Raw genomic sequence first — 22,319 nt, forward strand, 5'->3', positions numbered from 1 at the left:
CCAAGGTAAAAATGTCAATAGAGATCGAAGAATTCAGCAATCATATGGGTAGTTGAGACCTTTCCAACTCAAAGCCAATGGTACACTGACAGGATCAAAAGTCTTTAAAACGGTAGCATCGACTACTTTGTTTTTTATTGTCAGGGGCAATACACAAGTTCTTGGTGCCTCTTGCCACTCAGCTGATACTGTTCTACTTCAAACAAAGGTTAGCGAAAGGCTTAGTTTCAATTGAAATCCGGAAAAGAAAGACTGCTGGAACTTTTCAGTTAGCAGAATTGACAAAAAGACATCGAGACTATGTGACATCCATCTTTACTGAACTCCAACTTTGTGGTTTGGGAGATAATTTGGTCGAAATTCACTTCCCAGCGGTCAAGGTATGAAATATGCTTCGTAGTAGAGGTCGAGTCCCGGCCCTCCTCAATCTCACTGTGCGTTAAAACTACAAGAACTTTTGGGTATCATCAATAAGGGCTTTATTTAAATTTTAATTTTTCTCAACAATCCTTATCCTTTTGCGTTACAAAGAAATCCCCCCTTTAAGCAGGACTACTAAGTCACGGCTGTGTTGTCGTACATTTTGGTCGGGACTTGAATTTCCCACCAGTTCTATCTTAAGAGCAGCTGGCTTTAGTGGAATTGAATCTGAGATTTGGTATCAACATTCCTTCTAACCTTAAAAATATGTTTATACCTGCCAGTCGTCAAAACGTGACAATTGTTCAGGCAACCATTGCATCCATCCATGGGCAATGGAGGTTTCAGTTTTTGAGCTAATGAAGTTGAATTTTCGCTCAATGTGGTTTTGCCGTAAACATATCGACCTGTAGCTTTAAGTTTAACAGAAAACTAATAGGAAAAATGAATCGCTAAAAAAATGACATTGATACACATTTTTTTCTTTTAATCCAATAATTTCAAATCTCTTTCAGTAATTTGATATGATCGCGATCAATTTAGCATCAACTGTATAGTTGCTCCTTTCAGTGTCTTTTTGTTTGAATTTCTGAGGATATTGAATATGCTTAACGAACATCTTCAATGCTTGGATTAGCAAAAGGTCCTTCAACTTTGTCTAATTACGTATGCATTTCGCAACTATACAAATTGAAATTTTATTCCAATTTTGGTTGTTCTAGTAGATGACTCTGTTTAATCACCATTTTCATTAGTGAATGTATACAAACTCTTTAGAATTGTTTTTACTAATTCTTGATTATTAATTATATCGCGAAAATCAAATTACCTGTAATTCGGTAAGGCTCATTTTATTCTGTGCGAAGATAAAACTAAATAAGCTGTCCGACTGGTGTGCACTAGCATAGGTACTTTTGCTGTAAAATTTTATAATTAGGCTAGTTGCCATGTGGAAATAGTAAACTAGGCTGTGGTTAGCAATTGTTTTATGGTAAAATAATTTTATATTAGAAAAGTAAGGTTAATCTCGCTTACAGGACATGTTTAGGGTAATTTAGTTCAACAATCTTAGTCTAAAGGAAACACTGTAGGCTAATGGCAAAATAGTAGGTTTGCACCATTCAGCTCTGCATTCAACACATCCAAAATATAATGGTTGCAGTAAAATTCTAGTTAATTGACTTCTTGCTATCTCAGAAAGGCTTTAGGTTAGGAAAATGAAACTTTCAGGGATGGGTCTACAGGCTAAAGTATATCCTGGGAAGGTATTTTAAAGTACCCACCTCTACTCCTTCTTCCTCTAGAGGGCCCTGAAATTTGCCTACATGACAGGTCTATACCTATTGAAATTTTGACAAAACAACATTTTACCTTAATTTTCAGTTAGCCTACTAGTTGCTTTTTCTCTGCCTTTAGTTCTGAAATGCAATTCCTGTTATTTGAGTAGAATTCTGAGCCATATCAATGTTTTTTTTCTTCAAAATTTAGGAAATGTATTTGCATATCTTTAAAACCCTATAAAATAGAATTGAGCAAAGTTATGAAGCTGAAAACAATTTTGTTGTACTTCAATTAAGCAGAAGATCTATTTTGCAAGTTTTCACTTTTATAACACACATATTTTTAAAGGTCATCAAAGGTCAGGGCCCTGTAGAGGTAGAAGGAGTAGAGGTAGTTGCTTCAAAATACCTTCCCAGGACATACTTTAGTCTGTAGATTCATCCCCAAAAGTTTCATTTTCCTAACCTAACCCCTTTCCAAGATAGCAAGAAGTCACCAAACTAGAAATTTACCCTAAAGATTCACCAAAATATAGTGTAGGCCTAAGACAGAAATCAGTTAGCCAATAAAATTATGAAGCTCTTATAACTGACTTACCAATAAGGTAAACATACCACTTGATGCCTTTTAATAATCACTTCTACTGCAAATTCAAATTTAAGCACTTTTTGAGCTCTTAAAAATGGCAAATTTTCAATTAAAGTATTAATTATTGCTCTTTTTCAACAAAATAATGCTACATATTCTCAATGCTAAAATTATTTATAATAATAAGGTTATATAATAAGTTATATAATAGTATAATAAATAATATAATAATAATAAAATATAGGTTATATAATAATAAGGTTTATAATATAATAAGGTTAAGGTGCTTAAATGGTAAAATTGGTGCAAACAGTATTACTGGCTTTCATATAAAGTGAATATACCACTCGATGCCTTTTTTAATGCTGTTTACAAATATAAAAATTGCTTCTACTGCAAATTCAGATTTAAGCACTTTTTGACTTCTTAAAAATGACCTATATATAGGGTCATTACAAATCTGTAATAGTTAAGAAACAAATTTGGGCTATATATTTGTACATCAGGGGGGGGAAGCATAGCATATATTAAATATGTAAACTAACCATTGCTGTATTTTTTATTTGTTTGTGCTGTTGCACTGGTAATTTCTCTTCTCATTAAAATTCAATGTGAACAAACACATAAAAAAAAATAAATACAATAAAATAAAAATACAGCAATGGTTAATTTACGTATTTAATATATGCTATGCTTTACCCCCATTCCCCTGATGTGCAAATATATAGCCCAAATTTGTTTCTAAACTATTACAGATTTGTAATGACCCCATATATAGGTCATTTTTAAGAGGTCAAAAGTGCTGAAATCTGAATTTCTGGTAAATGTAATTATTATATTTGTAAACAGCATACTGTTTGCACAAATTTTACCACTTAAATTTGAATTTGCAGTAGAAGCAATTATTATATTTGTAAAGAACATAAAAAAGTATCAAGTGGTATGCTCACTTTATTGGTAAGTCAATTATATAAACTGTCATAAATTTAGCCTTGGAAAAAGCTGTGTGTAACACAAAGATGACAAAGAATCATTAAAGTTTGGTGTCTTTTGGAGAGGAACAGTGGTAGGTATTTCAAATTACCTTCCCAAGGAATCATTGAGACTCTAGGTCAATTCTTGGAAGTTTCTTTTGTATAGTGGAGCCTAGCCTGCTTTCCAGGATCAATAAAAGTTGGCCAGTCTAGAATTTTACCTATAGACAAATTTTCTGATTTAATGAAATAAAATTAATATAATCAGATCCTGTATTGTATTTTTTATGTTAAAAATCTACTTTAGCTACTTTTGGTTATCTTGGAAAGAGGTTAGGTTAGGAAAATGAATCTTCTAGAGATGGGTCCACAGGCTAAAGTATGTCCTAAGAAGGTATTTTGAAGTACTTACCTCCATTCTTACTCCCTTCAGAGGGTCCTGACCTTCAATGACCCTAAAAATATGTGTGTTACAAAAGTGAAACTTTGCAAAATAGATCCTCTGCTTAAATGATATAGCCTGCAACAAAACTTTTCAACTTCACAACTTTGCTCAATCCCAATATATAAGGTTCCAAAGTTCCACAAACACATTTCAGGCAAGTTTCAGGACCCTTTAGAGAGAGAAGGAGTAGAGGTAGATACTTCAAAATACCTTCCTGAGACATACTTTAGCCTGTAGACCCACCCCTGAAAGTTTCATTTTTCTAACATAACCCATTTCCAAGATAACTAAAAGTAGCTAAAGCAGAATGTTAGGTTAAAGTAGAGGTTAGGTTAGGAAAATGAAACTTCCAGGGATGGGTCCACAGGCTAAAGTATGTCCAGGAAGGTATTTTGAAGCACCTACCTCCACTCCTACTCCCTTTAGAGGGTCCTGACCTTTGATGACCTTTAAAAATATGTGTGTTATGAAAGTGAAACCTTACAAAATAGATCCTCTGCTTAAATGATGTAGCCTGCAACAAAATTGTTTTCAACATCACAACTTTACTCAATCCCTATATGCAAGGTTTCAAAGATCCACAAATAAATTCCCTAAATAAAAAAAAAAAAAAAAAAAAAAAATATTGATATGGCTTGAAATTCTACTCTAATAAGAGGAATTGCATTTTAAAACTACAGCCAGAGAAATTGAAACTGATAACTGTGGGTAAACTATATAGGCAAATTTCAGGAACCTCTAGAGAAAGAGGGAAGGAGTAGAGGTAGATACTTCAAAATATCTTCCTGGGACATACTGGGCCTGTAGACCCACCCCTGAAAGTTTCATTATCCTTTAACCCCTTTCCAAGATAACCTCTAACCCACTTTCTAAGATGCATCATTTCTTTATTGTTATTAAATTAAAGAACTTCTTCCACCAATCAAGTTTTTCAAAGAAAAGTAAAGAATTCCACTAAGTCAAGGATGAGCAGAAATAATATCAAATAACCTTCGAAGTATAAAACTACCACAAATCACCATCAATAAATAAATGAAACTTAAAACAAATATAAATTACCATAAATAACCCAATGAAACTCAAAACAAGCAAAAATCAACATGACTAGGGCTGACAGCCCTGATAACACAAACAAATGATGAAAAAAAACAAAAACAAATGACCATATATATATATATAATGATACCTATTCCTTAAAGTTTTAGTGATTTTTTATCTATTAAAGTAAAAACAGTGAAAACATTTTAAATGCAATTTGTTTTCAGTAAAGTGGAAATCATGATCAAGTCTTGAGAAGGCATGGGGATTATCAGCCCTTTTCATGTTAATTTTGGATTCTTTTGAGTTTGAATCAGTTATTTATCATAGTTCTGTTTGTTTTGAGTTCATTTGTTTATTGATGGTTATTTGTGATAGTTTTCTGCTTGGAAGATTATTTGACTTATTTTCTGCTCATTTTGACTTGTGGAGCTCTATACTTTTTTCTTGAAAAACTGGTTTTGTGGAACACCTCCTCAAGTTGACTTGAAACATAAAACATAATATCACTCCTGAAAAATACAATCTATGCCATTTGATAACCTGAGTATACTTATACTTTTTTGATTTATTTAAATTGCAAGAGCAGAAGTATTACTGGTAGTAGCCCCAAGATATCAAATTAAAACTCCCAGTTGTTCTCAATATGTTACTGAGGTTTCTTGTTGGCAACATAGATAACTTCGAAGACCACACTGCCTTTCCATGACGAAAACTAAACAGTTCAAAATAGGGATGATACCTATACAGTGTTCATCATCAGCAGTAAAACTAAAAGACATGAATAAAAATAAACAAAATTTATACCTAATAAACTAATTACATATAGTTTATTGCTCTTATTTTTTTCAATGCAACAGTGGAGGCAAATCTCTTTGACCTTTTTGGTTCCAGTTCATTAGAATTATCTGACATATTACGTGGACAGAGGTCATAGCTCTTAGGTGAGATGATATTTACTTTATTTGACCTCAGTAAATTATCATAAATTGAGTTCAATCCAAATTCACCTGTATCTCTGTTTGTGGAATTATTCTTGAATAGAATTTTTTTTTAATTTCGATTGTTTCCCTGAAAATTTGCTTTAAACCTTGGTCCCTAGAAATCAAAGAAACATTTTCAAACAAAATAAAATGATTTGGAAAATTAAAGATATGTTCCGAGAGGGCTGACGTGAAATCTTCAGGTTTGGTATTTTTCTTTAAAGACAATGAAATAGAATTATGATGTTGTAGCAATCTCGTTTTTAAATTCTGGTTAGTACGTCCCACATAAGAGCTTCCACAAGTACATGTGATTTTATAAACCCCACTTTGTTGCTCTATGGAAGTCCAATCTTTTCCAGAATTTAAAAAACTAGCCAAAGTATTACTACCTCTTAAAGCTACCTTTAAGCCATTATTTTGTAAAATTCTTTTAAGTTTTTTACTCAAACCTGGAACATATGGTAGAGAACCAAAAAAAATCTTTCTTTTCTGTTGTTTCCAGAATATTGTCAGAATATTCTAGAAATTTTTCCTTCTTTTCAAAAAAGTCTGGTCAATTAACCAACCCGGGTAATGGTTACTGATTAAAATCTCTCTTAACAACAATAATTCCTCCTCAATGAATTGTGGAGAACAAATTCTAAAAATGCAGTTAGTTAAGGATATGATTAAACCAATTTTTACTTGGCGAGCATGACCAGAGAAAAACGACAACAATTTGTTATTGTTAGTAGGTTTTCTGTAAATCTTAAAATCCAGACTATTTTCATTTTTTAAAAGAAGGACATCCAGAAAAGGAAGTTTATTATCCTCTTCTAATTCTATTGTAAATTTTAAATCCCCTCCCCAAAAATTAAAATGTTCTAAAAAGCTTTTTAATTCCTCCACCCCATAATTCCATACTGAAATTATGTCATCCATATATCTCCCCCAAAATTTATGTTTTAAAAAGTATGAATCTAACGCTATTGTTTCAATATTTTCTACAAAACAATTTGCTAATAAAGGACTTAAAGGGGCCCCCATGGGTAAACCATTTACTTGTTCGAAAAAACCCTCTGAATTGAAAAAAATAAGAGAACATGTTCCACAACCTAACTAAATTCATAATTACACCGACTTCCAAAACTGTTTCACCACTAATTAAGTCCAAATTTCTTAGTATCTGTCTCTCAAGAAGAATTTCCGTGGCTTTTACATCAATACTCGTATACATTGACACTATGTCGAAACTTGAAATTATAGAATTTGAAGAAATCTCAACTTCTTTTAGTTTTTTTTTACAAGTTCTGACGAATTCTTAATGTAAGAAATTTGTGTAGACATGAGTGGTTTACACAATGACACTAGCCACTTACTCAGAGCACTTGTTGGAGGCTTGTTACTTGCAACAATTGGTCGTAATGGCAGATTTGGCTTATGCATCTTTGTAAGTCCATATAATTTAGGGCACAAAGAACCTCTTGGTAAGAATTTGTAGAAAAGTTGAGGTGTAATCTTCCCTTCTTCCTTCAAACTCTTTAACTCGTTCTTAAACTTCTTTGTGTATGAGTCCGTTGGGTCAAAAAAAGTTTTTTGTACGTTTTTTCATCTTTCAGTAAAGCGTTTAATTTTGAATTCCACTAAAGTCCTTGGTGTCCATTACCACTAAAGTGTTACCCTTTTCTGCTTTTGTAATAATAATAGATTCATCCCTTCTTAAATTATTAAGAATCTTTATGTCTTTGATAGAATTGTTAGGGATTTCTGGTTTTAAAGCAAACTCTGACAGGGTTTTTAGAAGCTCTTACTAGGCTAACATCTTTGATTAGGATGGGGTTTCTATGTAAAGATGTTTCTATTGAAGAGATAATTTCTTCTACTGGGACTTTATTAGTTTTAAAACGAAATTTTGGACCTTTTTCTAATACGGACTTTTCTTGTAACGTTAAGGTCCTTGATGAAAAATAAATTATACCTGGTCCAAGAGTTGACGAAGGTATTACGGCTTTATTTTCAGACAATTTTGAAAACTTTTTAAGTAATCTTTCTCTGGAAAGGTGAAAGTCATGATTGAAATGATTTCTTGCTGCTTGTATTGAAAATTTCCAATAGAATTAGAAGAGGAAAATAAACTTCCTTTTCTGGATGTCCTTCTTTTAAAAAATGAAAATAGTCTGGATTTTAAGATTTACAGAAAACCTACTAACAATAACAGATTTTTGTCGTTTTTCTCCGGTCATGCTCGCCAAGTAAAAATTGGTTTAATCATATCCTTAACTGACCACATTTTTAGAATTTGTTCTCCACAATTCATTGAGGAGGAATTATTGTTGTTAAAAGAGATTTTAATAAGTAATCATTATCCGGGTTAGTTAATTGACCAGACTTTTTCGAAAAGAAGGAAAAAATTTCTAGAATGTTCTGATGATATTCTGGAAACAACAGAAAAGAAAGATATTTTTTGTTCTCTACCATATGTTCTAGGTTTGAGTGAAAAACTTAAAAGAATTTTACAAAATAATTGCTTAAAGGTAGCTTTAAGAGGTAGTAATACTTTGGCTAGTTTTTTAAATTCTGGAAAGGATCAGACTTCCGTAGAGCAACAAAGTGTGGTTTATAAAATCCCATGTACTTGTGGAAGCTCTTATGTGGGACGTACTAACCAGAATTTAAAAGCGAGATTGCTACAACATCATAATTCTATTTCATCGTCTTTAATGAAAAATATCAAACCTGAAGATTTCACGTCAGCCCTCTCGGAACATATCTTTAATTTTCCAAATCATTTTATTTTGTTTGAAAATGTTTCTTTGATTTCTAGGGACCAAGGTTTAAAGCAAATTTTCAGGGAAACAATCGAAATTAAAAAAATTCTATTCAAGAATAATTCCATAAACAGAGATACAGGTGAATTTGGATTGAACTCAATTTATGATAATTTACTGAGGTCAAATAAAGTAAATATCACCTCACCCAAGAGCTATGACCTCTGTCCACGTAATATGTCAGATAATTCTAATGAACCAGAACCGAAAAGATAAAAGAGATGTGCCTCCGCTGTTGCATTGAAAAAAATAAGAGCAATAAACTATACGTAATTAGTTTATTAGGTATAAATTTTGTTTATTTTTATTCATGTCTTTTAGTTTTACTGCTGATGATGAACACTGTATATGTGTTCGAAATATCCAGTTAAATAATTTTATATCTATTCACTGTCAATAAAAAGGTATCATCCTTATTTTGAACTGTTTTACTTTTTTGTTGGCAACCATACACACAGTGCCTTTTGATTTAGTTTTAAAGCATAATTAGCCAGTTGCATGATTGTGGGGGGGGGGGGTTGACATACCCAATATCCTTAAAGACATAGCTGCTGAGACAACAAAATGGTTGTCTCAAAATTTTGCTTTTGAATGTGTTTGGAAAATGAATGGGCTTGGGAGGAGGGCTGCTTGCTTTTGGAACTCTTTTTACTCTGAAAAAGGTCACTAGAACTTTTAATCTTGAATTGAATTAGCTCCTTTCAAGGTTTCTGTGATATTTCTAGCTATTGTAGAGCAGTGCTGCCTATGATATTGCTTATATACCCTTTTGAAAACCAGCATGCATATGGTTTTTATGGTACTTGGTATTTACCAAGTGACATATAGCAGTTGTAAATTCTGTCATTATGTCTGTTGGTACTGGTTTTGCTAGTTTAGGCACTTCCAGATAAGCTAGGATGATGAAATTTGGCGGGCGTATCAGGGGCCAGACCAGATTAAATTAGAAATAGTCGTTTTCCCAATTTGACCATCTGGGGGTGGGGGGATGGTTAACTCAGAAAAATTAGAAAAAATTAGGTGTTTTTGACTTACAAACGGATGATCGGATTTTAATGAAATTTGATATTTAGAAGGATATCGTTGCCTCAAAGCTCTTATTTTAAATCCTGACCGTTTCCCGTGACATTGGGGGGAGTTGGAGGGGGAAACCTAAAATCTTGGGAAACGCTTAGAGTGGAGAGATCAAGATGAAACTTGGTGGGAAGAATAAGCACAAGTCCTAGATTCGTGATTGACATAACCGGACTGAATCCGCTCTCTTTGGGGGAGTTGGAGGGGGTGTTAATTCAGAAAAATTAGAAAAATTTAGGTATTTTTAACTTAAAAATGGGTGACCGGATCTTAGTGACATTGGGTATTTAGAAGGAAACAATGTCTCAGAGATTTTACTTTAAATCCCGACCAGATCTGGTAACATTGGGGGGAGTTGGAGGGGGAACCAGAAATCTTGGAAAACACTTAGAGTGGAGAGATTGGGATGAATCTTGGTTGTGTAGAATAAACAAATGTCATAGATACGTGATTGACGTAACCGGACTGGATCCGCTCTCTTTGGGGGAGTTAGGGGGGTCCAGTGCTTTGGCAAGTTTGGTGCTTCTGGATGTGCTAGGACAATGAAAATTGGTAGGTGTGTCAGGGACCTGCACATGACCCTGATAAAATCGTTTTCCCTCGATTCGACCATCTGGGGGGCTGAAGGGAGAGGAAAAATTAGAAAAAATGAGGTATTTTTAACTTGCAAGTTGGTGATCAGATCTTAATGAACTTTGATATTTAGAAGGACCTCATTTTAACGTTCTTGGCCTTACAAGTAGTTGTAACTTAGGTAGCGGCTGAAGTAGCAGCAGCAGTAACAGTAGTAAATGTAGCAGCTTTTGTAGTAGCATGCATATATTGGCTTTTGGTCAATTGATCTCCCCCTTTAAGCACTTTCAAAAAGTTCCAACTTAATGCTCAAATCCATTCTTGAGATAAATAGCAACAACGACCACACTGCCTTTCCATAATAAACATCAACAACAAGAAAAACAAAAGGGGATTCTTTTTGAAAGACAGTAGAATTCTATATTTAATTCCATATTTCAACCATATATCCAAGGGTTGTCATCAGCAAAACATAAATATACAAAAGAAAAGAGACTCACAATGAAACAAGGCACTTCATTTAAGTGAAGAAAAATAATAAAAAAACACTTTCATTGCTAACCCTGCATAACTGGTTCTGTGTTAGTGTCTACTGGTTTTACAATATATTTTGTAAAATTGTTTTTTTTAATAAATTTATGTATTGAGTAATTAGTGAGTATCATCTCAAATCCCTTTTTAAGGAAATATTATTATTTATTTAAGTCTGATTTCAATTGTCTCTTGAAATAGGCCATTGCTAATAAGGGAAGATACTTCAAAAAGTATCGTGTAGCTTGGGTTTTCAAAAACATGGCTGCTTAAAGCAGAATCAAAAGAAGCATTAGCACTATTAGAATTTAAAGCTTTGGTAATATCATTTTTATTTTTCCATGTGAGAATCCCAATAAGTCCTCAAATATAATCTACCTCCCATACATTCCAAAAATCACTACAAATAAAAAAAAAAGTTTGCACATAAAATAATCTGTATGTAGTATTTATTGATAATTTCAAAATCATGAATTTCCTAAACTCTGGTAAAGATAAAACCCCAGTTACTCCCCAAAGAGGGGTTTATGAAATACCATGTAACTGTGGCAAATACTATGTAGGTAGAACCCACCAGAATTTAGAGAAACATCTACAACAGTATAAAGATGATATCACCAAAGCTTTAAATTTTAATGGTGTTAATGCTTCTTTTGATTCTGCTTTAATCAGCCATGTTTTCGAAACCCCAAGCCACAAAATATTTTTTGGAGAATCTGCCCTTATTAGCAATGACCTAGGCATAAAACAGATTTAACTAAAAACAATTTTACAAAATATTTTATAAAACCAGTAGACACTAACACAGATCCAGTTACAAAAAGACCTTCAAGATTAGCTGCAAAAAGGCAATATTAGCAGTGAAAGTGTGTTTTTGATTATTTTTTTTTCACTTCAATGAATTGCCTTGTTTCACCTCACTTTGTTTATTAGTCGTGGTTGAACTTCACTGAAGTAAGGATGCTGGGACTGTTTTAAAATTATAATTTTAGTTTTAATGGTTGTACATTATTGTAAGTCTCTTTTCTTTTGTATATTTGTTTTGCTGATGATGGCACTTGGACATAGGGCTCAAATATCCAATTATATATATAGAATTCTACTGTCTTGCAAGAAGAATTCCCTTTTGTTCTTCTTCTCATTGATGTTTATCATTCTTGAGATACACTCTTTTGACAAAGTACATGCACATAAAGTCTTTTGATTTAATAGAAATTCACCGTCAGTGTTTTAAATGTTGTACTATGATTTAAGTAGTAGTAATAGAAGTATTAGTAATGGAGGTAGTTTTAGTAGTATTCAGACATGCATACCTTTCCCAATAACATATACTATGTAAACAGTGAACAGATTGCCTAACTTACAGCCCTTGTTCTGATGGCTCTGAATGGGTTGACATTGCCAAGGCATAATTACAGGATCATTCAACAATGTTGAAGAAGGTAGACATTTAAAAATTTGATTGGATATTAAAGATCAAAACTTTACGTTCATTCACAATTATGGAAGCGCAAGTAATATTGATCACGTCTTTTCTAACTTTTCTAACCCCTCGCCTGTACATGTGGATTCAGAGCACACCGCAAGTGATCATCTTGGTCTTAAGTTTAATGTTCCTTTTAGTCACGATGTAATCAAAAAGGCCAGATTATACAGAAAGACGCGAGTGGAAAAAGATTAACCTCAGTCTTTACCAGTCGACGTGTGACGAAATTTTGGACAAAATAAAAGTCCCTTTCCAGCTTCTTGTCCATGGGTGCGATGACAAGATTGCACTCAATACATACTGCACTGAAATTACTCACGCGCTAAAACTTCCTGAGTCTGCAGCCATACCTAGTGCAGTTATTAGGAAAGGTACAAGAAAAAGAGGATGGAGTGACCATCCTTAAGTAAAGCATGCCAAACGGAGGTCTAAGATGTGGTATTCTGTGTGGCGCGACTCTGGCAAGCCGTGGACCGGCACTGTCTTCAATCTCTTTTGTAAAACAAAAAGAGAATACAAAGCATGTGTGGATGAGCTGAAAGTGAAGGAAGCAGAAACTGCTTCGGAAGAGGCTATCCGTGATCCACAAAATATGTGGAAAAAATTCAAAAGTAGTAAAGTGCAGTCCAAGCCATGTGCCATGATACCTGAGGAACAGTGGATAAGACATTATTCGAAGGTCTTCGGATCTAAAGATACTCCCTTGGAAAAGGAATATGATGAATCGCGTCTTGATTTACTGCTGAAAAAGAGAAACTTTTTTTTTTGTATCCGTGAATGATGTTTTGAGGGCTGTTCGCCAGTTAAAGGTTAAAAAGGCTCCAGGTTTTGATGGTGTCAGTAGTAATCATCTGCGCAATGGTTCACCGCTTTTGATCCAGCATATGCCACTACTTTTTCAGATGTGTATAGATAGTGCCACTGTCCCCAAATCGTTTTGTACCGGAGTCGTTACAAACATCCTGAAGAAAGGAAAAAACGCAAATGAGTGTGGAGGCTACAGGCCGATTACTGTCTCAAGTTCATTGAGCAAGGTGCTGGAAAAATTGGTCCTTCGCGAAGTTATATCGAAGTGTGTGATAGACTACAGGCACTTTGGGTTTCGAAAGCATCTCAGCTGTGCTTTTCGCCCATAGACTTCTAAAGCGCATTCTTGCCAAAGCTGATTCACTTGAGTTATCCGTACATATATGTAGTGTTGACATTTCCACTGCATTTGATTCAGTAATCCAGTCTGCTGTGTTCCGCACCTTGCTAGATGCCGGTGTGAACGCCCATATAGTAGCTATGTTATCATTTTGGTACTCTAATAGCTATATAAGAGTGAAACTTGGGCTTGAAAAACTCAGTGAGCCAGTTAAACTAAAGAGAGGACTTCGACAAGGTTCCGTCTCAAGTCCGATATTATTTAACACGCTGACTTCTAAGGTTACAAAACAAATTTCTGACGGACTAAGAATTGATACTTGTGATTTGAGTTTAATAAGCTATGCTGATGATTTACTTATGTTGAGTTTTTCATTGAGTGTACTGCAGGATAATTTAGATGAGCTTGTATCTGGTCATAGCGCTATTGGTCTACAAGTTAATGGCCAGAAAACTGAATTTCTGGTTTTCAGCTCTGCGAAACAAGATGCACCAGCACCAACTGTATCCGTAGATGGTGCTATTATCGCACCGTCTTCTTCGCTCAAGTATTTAGGTCCTCGGTACGGCCGAGATAAGGAAACTACAAGAACTCTTTGTCTTGATATCCTTGTGTCTAACCTGCGAGTGAGCTATGCTAAACTAGCCCCGCTGAAGTATTCTTACAATCGGCAAATTTTGGCGAGGATGTACAGAGCAGTGGCATTACCACATGTCCTTTACCTTTCCCCGCTTTGGGAATGGTTCACAGAAACTGAGAGACTAAAAGTTAGGTCCGCGTTTTGTAGATATTGGAAGTTTTTGATACGCATACCGCTATTCGATAGAAACTCATTTCTTTTGAATAAGTATCAAATTCCAGATCACCGTGAAGCTGTGGCAGAACAGGAAACTAATACTAGAAAAGGTGCCCTTGAGCACCTTTATAATTTCCTGCCGTTGCACGTCATATATCAGCTATGAATGTGTATAGTGAATGTAATCTAATCGTTTAATTTTTAAGTATTGTTTTTCACCTTTTTCTTTTTCCTTTTTATTTCTTTTTCTTTATACTCCGCCATGTTGTTGTTCTGATGGTGGGCTAAAATAAACCATCTATCTATCTATCTATTTGTTTTACAAAATGATTGTTATGGAAGAGGGACTGGTTGCCCTTAATTCATTTTTAACTCTTAAAAAGAACACTATAACTTCCGATTTCCAGTCAAATGAGCCCTATCCAAAGTTTATGTGATCACCCATTCCATAAAAATCTTACATGCCTTTGGGGCATAACTTACAAGCCTTGACCCCAGGTTCTGAGTGGCTTATTTTAATCTGAAGGTCTTTTTGTATGAACTTTAGATTATTTTGAATTTCTATTTGAAATTTTCTATTTGAATTAACTCAAAATTTCTATTTGATGTATTTGGGAAAAAGAAGATGTGTGATGTGACTAGTATTCTCCTATCATTGTTGACTCTTAAACAGGACACTATGACTTCTGATTTTCAATTGAATGAGCCATGTCTGAAGTTTATACAACCCTCTTTCCATAAAAACCTTAAATGATAACAATGAGGAACTTATATAGCTTAGAGTCCTTGCCCCAAGGGCTTTTGGAGGTTAGGAGGGTGTCATCCCGAAACACATAATTGTTGGACCTTTCAAATATGCCTAATAAAATGGATATTTTAAAATTTTGATTGGATGTGTATGGGCAAATGATGAGTGAAGGGGGGAGAACTGGTTGCCATCCAATCACTTTAGACTATTAAAAAGAGTACTAGAACTTTCATCTTCCAATCCAATGAGCCCCTTCAAAGCTTATATGACCACCCTTTTCATAAAAACCTTATATGCCTCCCCCTGGGAATAACTTAACGCTTGCCCTGAGGTCTTTGGGGGGGGGATAATCTTCAAAGGCATAATTACTGCACCTTTCAACTATGGTGAACACAATAATTATCTCAAAATTTTGACTAGATATACTTGGGGAAACGATGGGTGGTGGGGGGCTGGTTTCCCTCCAATAACTTTTGACTATTAGAAAAGGCAATGGAACTAGTAAATTTGCATTTGTATGATCTCCTTTCAAAGGTTCTACAACAACTCCTTCTATGCAAAGTGCCCTGGTCTAACAACAATAAAAAATTAGCACATTGTGCCCCCTTTGCATTTTACTTAGACAGTGCAATTGTGCTGCCATTGATCTTTGGACTATTTTTTGAGCAAAGGGCTATCTCAAGATTCCTATCAGATGCATTTTGGGAAAATGTGATGCAAGGGGGGGTAGCTGCCCTCCAGTCACTCTGACTCTTAAAGAAGGTACTAGAGCTTCTGATTTCCAATTCAATGGGCCAAGGTTTATATGACCGCCTTTTCTATTAAAACCTTATATACCCCCGAGTAAGACTTACAGCCCTTGCCTTGAGGACTGTGAGCGGTTTTCATCCTAAAAGATATAATCTTTGGACCTTTCTACTACATTGAACAAAATGGCTATTTTGAAATTTTGATTAGATGGGCTTGAGGAAATGATTGTTATGAGGGAAGGGTGCAGGTTGCCCTCTATTCACTTCTGGCTATAAAAAAAATTCAAGTCAAATGAACCCTGTTTGAGTTTTTTATTACAACTACTTCTATATGAAGTGCCACGGTCTAAAAAAAAAGAAAAAAAATGCCCACATTGCTCTCTACTTAAGCAGTGCTATTGTGCTGCTAATGAAAATAGTTTTTTTTTTCAATTCTTGACAAATAAAAATTGCCCTGCTGAGAGATTTCAGTTGAATTGTTGGATAAAATGTCATCTAAAAATGTGAAAAAACAAAAGAAGGAAATATGATAAATGTGATTGACAGCAGCAGACTGAATTTTATAAAGCAAGAATTTTGTTGTTTTAGCGTTTTTTTTTGGTTTTGTATTTTCCTAGATTTATGCCTTGTATTGTCAACAGGGTTGAGGTGCAGTGTCAATAATGAAATAAATTATTTGAATAAAATAAGGAACCTAATGGTATTGCTTTTATTTTATGTGATGTTTCCTTCTGTAGTCCTGTCCATCTATAATTTTGCCCTTATTTCTCATCTAGCTGTCTCATAAAACCAATTTAAAAAATAACCAAACATTGCATATAGCCTAGGTCTGTGTTTGGTCCCATTAGAAGGGTGGCCTAAGAACAACATACATCCCAGCACCCCTAATGTTACTTGGTGTAGCTGTACACTATATACAAAAATCTGGATTTTTTTTCAATTTATTTTTACGAAATCTGCACACTTCTGTATATACTGTTGAGCTATATTTGTTCTCATTAGGGGGGGGGGTGCTGGGATGAATATGCAAGTATTGTGTTTTGCATATCCAGGAAAAGCATTATAAGTTAATCTTCTACTTCTACTACCAACAACTCATTATGGCACCAAGTGAGGCAAACACTTCTCTGGAAGCTCCTCCCTCATACCAATCTATTCGTAGCCTCACTCTTTAGCCCCTTCCGAAGAAGTTCTAATTTCCTTTAAATCTTTCCTTAAAACCTCTTCCTATCCCATTTGGGAATGATTTCCTTTTTGTTTGGCCCCATCTAGGTGGCTTTAAAGAACACTCTTTGGCAATATGTCATACATCATCTGTGAAAGTTGTTATAGCCATCTCAACCATTTTTATTATAGCACTAAAAAAATACAATAGAGCTGCATTTTTTGTGCAGCTTATTGTTTTGCATATGGTAGGTCAAACTAGTCAAACTAGCTGTAAGCAATTCTCTGCCCAAACTTCCTCTGTCATGGCTGCAACCTAGTAAAGAGCAAAGCACACCCCATAGTAACCAAAAGTTAAAAAAAAAACTTTAAAAAAAACTGCATAGTGAAAAGAATTGTCATCTGACACTGATTCAGGAATGGTAACTATTATTTCGCTTTGTCTTAAAAGTAAAATTTTATTGCAAAAAGAAATTTATGGTGATTTCCTAAAAAGCCTGAAACCCTTCAAAAATGGCGTCATGTCAAAATGAAAAGTGTACCATTGGAACCAGCATGTCGAAAACCTTGTACAGGGAAATTACAATCCCCCCTTGGACACATGGGTAGCACTGATCTGTCTTTTTTTCTCAGGGCTAGCAGGTCAACAGAAAATCATAAGAAAGATGATTAATGGCTTGTTCAAAAGCTATTTATCATATCTACGTGTTTTTTTATAGCTCCAAATGGCACTAAAACCGCACTTTCGGGTGCCATGTCTCAAGTGGAAAAACCTGGAAGTATATTACAGTATCATTTTAATAATTATGGTCCAAAACCCTTAACTGGAGGTTTGCAAGAACATTTCCCGTATGTTCCTCCTCTAAGCCCTCTTTATTAGCTACACAATTGTGGTTGTACAAAAACCAATAGATTAAATAAAATTATTAGAGCTGTGGCTCTGTTGGTATAGTGTTGCACCTCAAATCAGAGTGTCAAGTGTTTGATTCCTGTTTGTGTATTTTTTTTTTTCAACGACGATTTTGTCCCTTCTGTATAATTTTTCAGATAATTCACTATTTTTGCGAATGTGATGTGCTTATTTTTTAAACTTGTCAAGAATTTTAATTCAAAAGGGGATAAGGGTCACCCAGTTCAGGGCTTATAATTAAGTTCTTAGCACATCACTAAAGCCTAACCCCAGTCATTGGTGTAATATCTTCAAAATCCAGGGGGGGGGGAGTTGGAGCCAATTTTCCCGAATGAAGAAAATGACAGAGAAAATTGAAACATGTCCTGTGAAGAACACATGTGTTATCTCGAACTTCCCACACTTTCATATAGAAGAATATAGGGAGATATCCCACAGTCCTATCATCACTGACTGGACTTGTCCATATCGCTAGCAAGTGCGATTTGAGGTATGCATTTTAACCCACCAAAAGGTATCTAAGAATAATCATCCTCTTCCTTTCTCCCATCAATTATACTATATGAGAAAATTGTAAAAGAATATTGTGGCATCAGAAAGAGAAGCCACTTCTTCAGCTAGAGAATAGCAAGTCTAAGGAACCAACTTTAAAAACAGTACCTGTTGAATCTGGGAATATATTCAAGCACAACATTGACAAAGAATGGGTGCATCAACAGCTCCTGCACAATGGTGAGGGACCTGCATTTTTAATCAGGGCCTAACTAGCTATTAACCAAACAGAAAATTGCAGGCTGCATAATTCATCATAGAGCATAACTAAGATGGAAATTTTCAAATTGCTGTAAAGTAAGGTAAATAACATTCAAAAAATCTGCTTTAGATTTTCAGGGATAGTTTTAGTTTTATTGTGTCCCAGTCCCCCTCCCCAATTGCCTGTTTGTAACCTTTGGCTATAAACACACGTTTTCTGATTGGCTATAGGTTTAATGGAAACTTGTACAGAGGGATGATCGAGCAGAGCAGTAAGAGGCTCTTAGAACAGAACCATCCTTCTAGACCTGCAACATGGAATATAGGGTGATTTAAGGTAATATGACCACTCTCGGATTTCTTGTATATGAGGTTCAGACCCAATCAAGATGTTCACCTTAAAAGAGACCATAGGAGAGATGTATCCTTATAAGACGAAGTTTTTTTTTCAATTCTCTTGATAGATTCACGCTTGAAGATAAAATCCCCCTGTGGAGTGATATATAGCTCCTTAGTCTTGAATGTCCAAAAGTGGACTATACAAGGATCATATACCTTTTCTATCTCTAGATCTAATTGTAATAAAAGCAAAGCTCGTACAGGGATTTCATGTTCATCTACAGCTTATATATATATATATATATATATATATATATATATATATATATATATATGAAATTAGATCTAGGGAATTACTTCTGTCATGTACACCCCCCCTAGAAAAATTCACTTTTATGGCTGGACCTATGTATAAAAGTACTTAAAAAGGATTCATTAGTAGACTTGTTTGTGATATTGAACCCATTTTTGGAAAAAAAAATAATGAAGAAATGACACTTAGTTTCAATTAAAATCACTATAATAGAAAACTACAGGTGCAGTCTGTTGCATGGAGTAGGACATGATTGTTGTAGTTAAAAATGAAGGTTAAATTCATATATTCATGGAGAAAGGGTATTTAGTTAAAAAGGGTATTTAGTATTTACCAAGTGACATATAGCGATCGCAATTTCTGTCGGTCCCGGTTTTGCTAGTTCGAGCACTTCCAGATAAGCTTGGACAATGAAAGTTGGCAGGCGTATCAGGGATCAGATTAGATTAAGTTAGAAATAGTCGCTTCCCTGATTTGGCCATCTAAGGGGGAGCGAGCGAACAAGATAGTTTAGAAGAATTTTATTTACCGATAAAACAAATGATTGCTGTTCTTAAGTGTGGCTTGCTGGTCTAACGGTATGATTTTCGCTTAGAGTGCGAGGGGTTTCTAATTTCACACTGTCCAAATACTTTACCCTCCACCCCACCCAATGTGCAAATATATAGCCCAGGTTATATATTTTGCATCTATTCTGTTACTCTCTTTGTTTTGTCTCGCGCTAAGCTGAAAGAAACTACGAAAAAAACGGGTTTATAATACGTTAATGAGTGAAAAGCTTGAGCGGTAGTGGGCTTATCATACAAGTACCATACCATCTATTAACAAAATTTCAAAGATGGCGTTTAGTATAATAGATTGTAGATCGCGTTGTGGAGTTGTCTTACACGCAATAATTGAAATGGCGTCGTTCAGGGGTAATCCTAGCTTTTCCTTCTATTGTGATTGGGTAAATCGTGCATAAATTCTTTGGTGTTTTAAATCATGCATAATATCGAGCAGCTTCTTTCTTAGCAGATATTCAATACAACCTTTATTAGCAAATAGACATTTGATAATGGAGGGTGTCTTCCAGAAACTGCCAACGTAGAGTCGCAGGGAAGACAAGGCAAATCCGGAAAAGCAAATATTTTTGAAGAGATAAAGAATTTGCTTTGGTTTGATACCTTTTCACTAATGTTTTAAGTATTTTTTTAGGTAAGCTGTTGGTTAACACGAGAAAGCTGTTTCAGCGGTCAGAAACTGCGCTTTTACTGCACTGTAAGTTTTTTCTAGTTTCTCAATTTAATGTTAGTGTCATTATAACAGTCTGAAGATTTATAAATTGTAGGATAACCGGGTAAATCCTGATATTAACCTGGTTAAACATGGAAGTCTGAAAAATTATATTAAAAGGTCAGATTTTTAGGTTTTATCAAGGTATTTGGCTTATCCTTAAATTTGCCAGCCGCTTTAGTTTCTGCTCAAATCAACAATTTGCCAATCTTTGGCCGCTTACAGGAACAACGTTCCTGTGGAAAACGTTTGGCCAAACGTTTTCAAAATTGCTTGACGCTTTCTGTTTCAACGTACTCGTCAGATGCGTCGTCCTTACGCTTAAAGGTTGTATCTGATAGTTTCATTCCTCGGAAGGACCTTTGGAAAACTTTCTTGCTAATCTGTTCTCAAAGGATGGGTCAAAATGGTAATTTAGATCAGGAAGACCGACGAGTAATTGAACATTACTTTCGTGTGCCTATCCTACCGTTAAATGCAGCTACGAAAACGCTTTTTGACGATTATTTCGAAAGTTTGAAACTATCATATATGGTCTTAGGGATATGAATAAAGGATATTTTAGGGATACTCTTACTCTTATGTTAGATATTGTTTATGTTGTTATCCCTAGATTTTGCTATTAATATTTGTCTTTAAATTAAGATATTGATGGTTTTGTCTTTAAATTAAGGTAGTCGAACATGAAGTTACTAAAAATAAAAATAAAATAAAAAAAAGAAAAACATGTTGTTGTTCAATGCATGCATTGACGATTTCAAAATTAAATTTATATGTTAATATCATTGTCATCTAATTTCTAATTACCCAAAATACATGCTCCAGTGAGTCCCCTACTGACAACCCCTTAGAACAACAAAATTGCCGATAACTGAATTTAAAAGGAAGATCAGAGGCTTAATGCCGGTCGGGATTTAAAATAAGAGCTCTGAGACACGAGGTCCTTCTAAATATCAAAATTAATTAAGATCTGATCACCCATTTGTAAGTTGAAATTACCTCATTTTTTCTAATTTTTCCTCTTCCTTCAGCCCCCCAGATGGATGAATAGGGGAAAACGACTGTTATCAAGTCAATTTGTGCAGGTCCCTGACATGCCTACCAATTTCCATCGTCTTAGCACGACCAGAAGCAGCGAACTCGGCAAAGTACTGGACCCCCCCCCCAACTCCCCCAAAAAGAGCCGATTCGTTCCGGTTATACCAATCACCTATCTAGGACTTGTGCTTATTTTTCCCATAAAGTTTCATCCCGATCTCTCCACTCTTAAGTGTTTTCCAAGATTTTCGGTTCCCCCCTCCAACTCCCCCAATGTCATCAGATCCGATCGGGATTGAAAATGAGAGCTCTGAAGTACAATGTCCTTCTAAATATCAAATTTCAGTAAGATACGATCCCCCATTCGTAAGGTAAAATACCTCATTTTTCGAATTGACCGCCCTCCACTCCCCCCAGACGGTCGAATCAGGGAAGCGACTATTTCTAATTTAATCTGGTCTGGTCCCTGATACGTGTGCCAACTTTCGTCCTCCTAGCTTATCTGGAAGTGCCCAAACTAGGAAAAGCGGGACCGACAGAAATTGTGATCGCTCTATGTCACTTGGTAGATAGCAAGTGCCATAAAATTTAAAGGCCCTTTAGGTGTACCCCCTTTCAATAATAAATAAGGAAAATAAAATTTTCCAAGGTTGTATTAAACCGCGTTTGATTCTGTTGAATAATAAAATCTCAACCAACTTGCTGATATTAATCAAGTCAAAGTAGCGAATTGGTTTCGATTCTAAGTATGACTAAAATGTACAATAATTGCCTATTATTGAAGATAATATTAATCATTCTTGCACATGTGAAAGAGGGTGGACCCCCCTCCCTCTCCCCACACCCCTTGGTTTGTGCAAAGGGCCTGAATAATTGAATATAGT

General features: G+C 35.0%; 1 protein-coding gene across 1 annotated transcript in view; it reads left to right on the forward strand.

Annotated features, from left to right (window-relative positions):
• Window positions 1-1,150: 1,150 nt before the first annotated feature.
• The window catches only part of LOC136030078 (protein gustavus-like), a 112,584-nt gene continuing 91,415 nt past the window's right edge, over window positions 1,151-22,319 (forward strand). Inside the window, exons 1-2 of the mRNA XM_065708728.1 lie at window positions 1,151-1,259; window positions 20,320-20,382. The gene's annotated coding sequence lies outside the window, so the exon portion shown is untranslated. The remainder of the gene's footprint in view (window positions 1,260-20,319; window positions 20,383-22,319) is intronic.

This window comes from Artemia franciscana, chromosome 8 (genome assembly GCF_032884065.1).
Source record: "Artemia franciscana chromosome 8, ASM3288406v1, whole genome shotgun sequence".
In the NCBI taxonomy this organism is placed as follows: Eukaryota; Metazoa; Arthropoda; class Branchiopoda; order Anostraca; family Artemiidae; genus Artemia; species Artemia franciscana.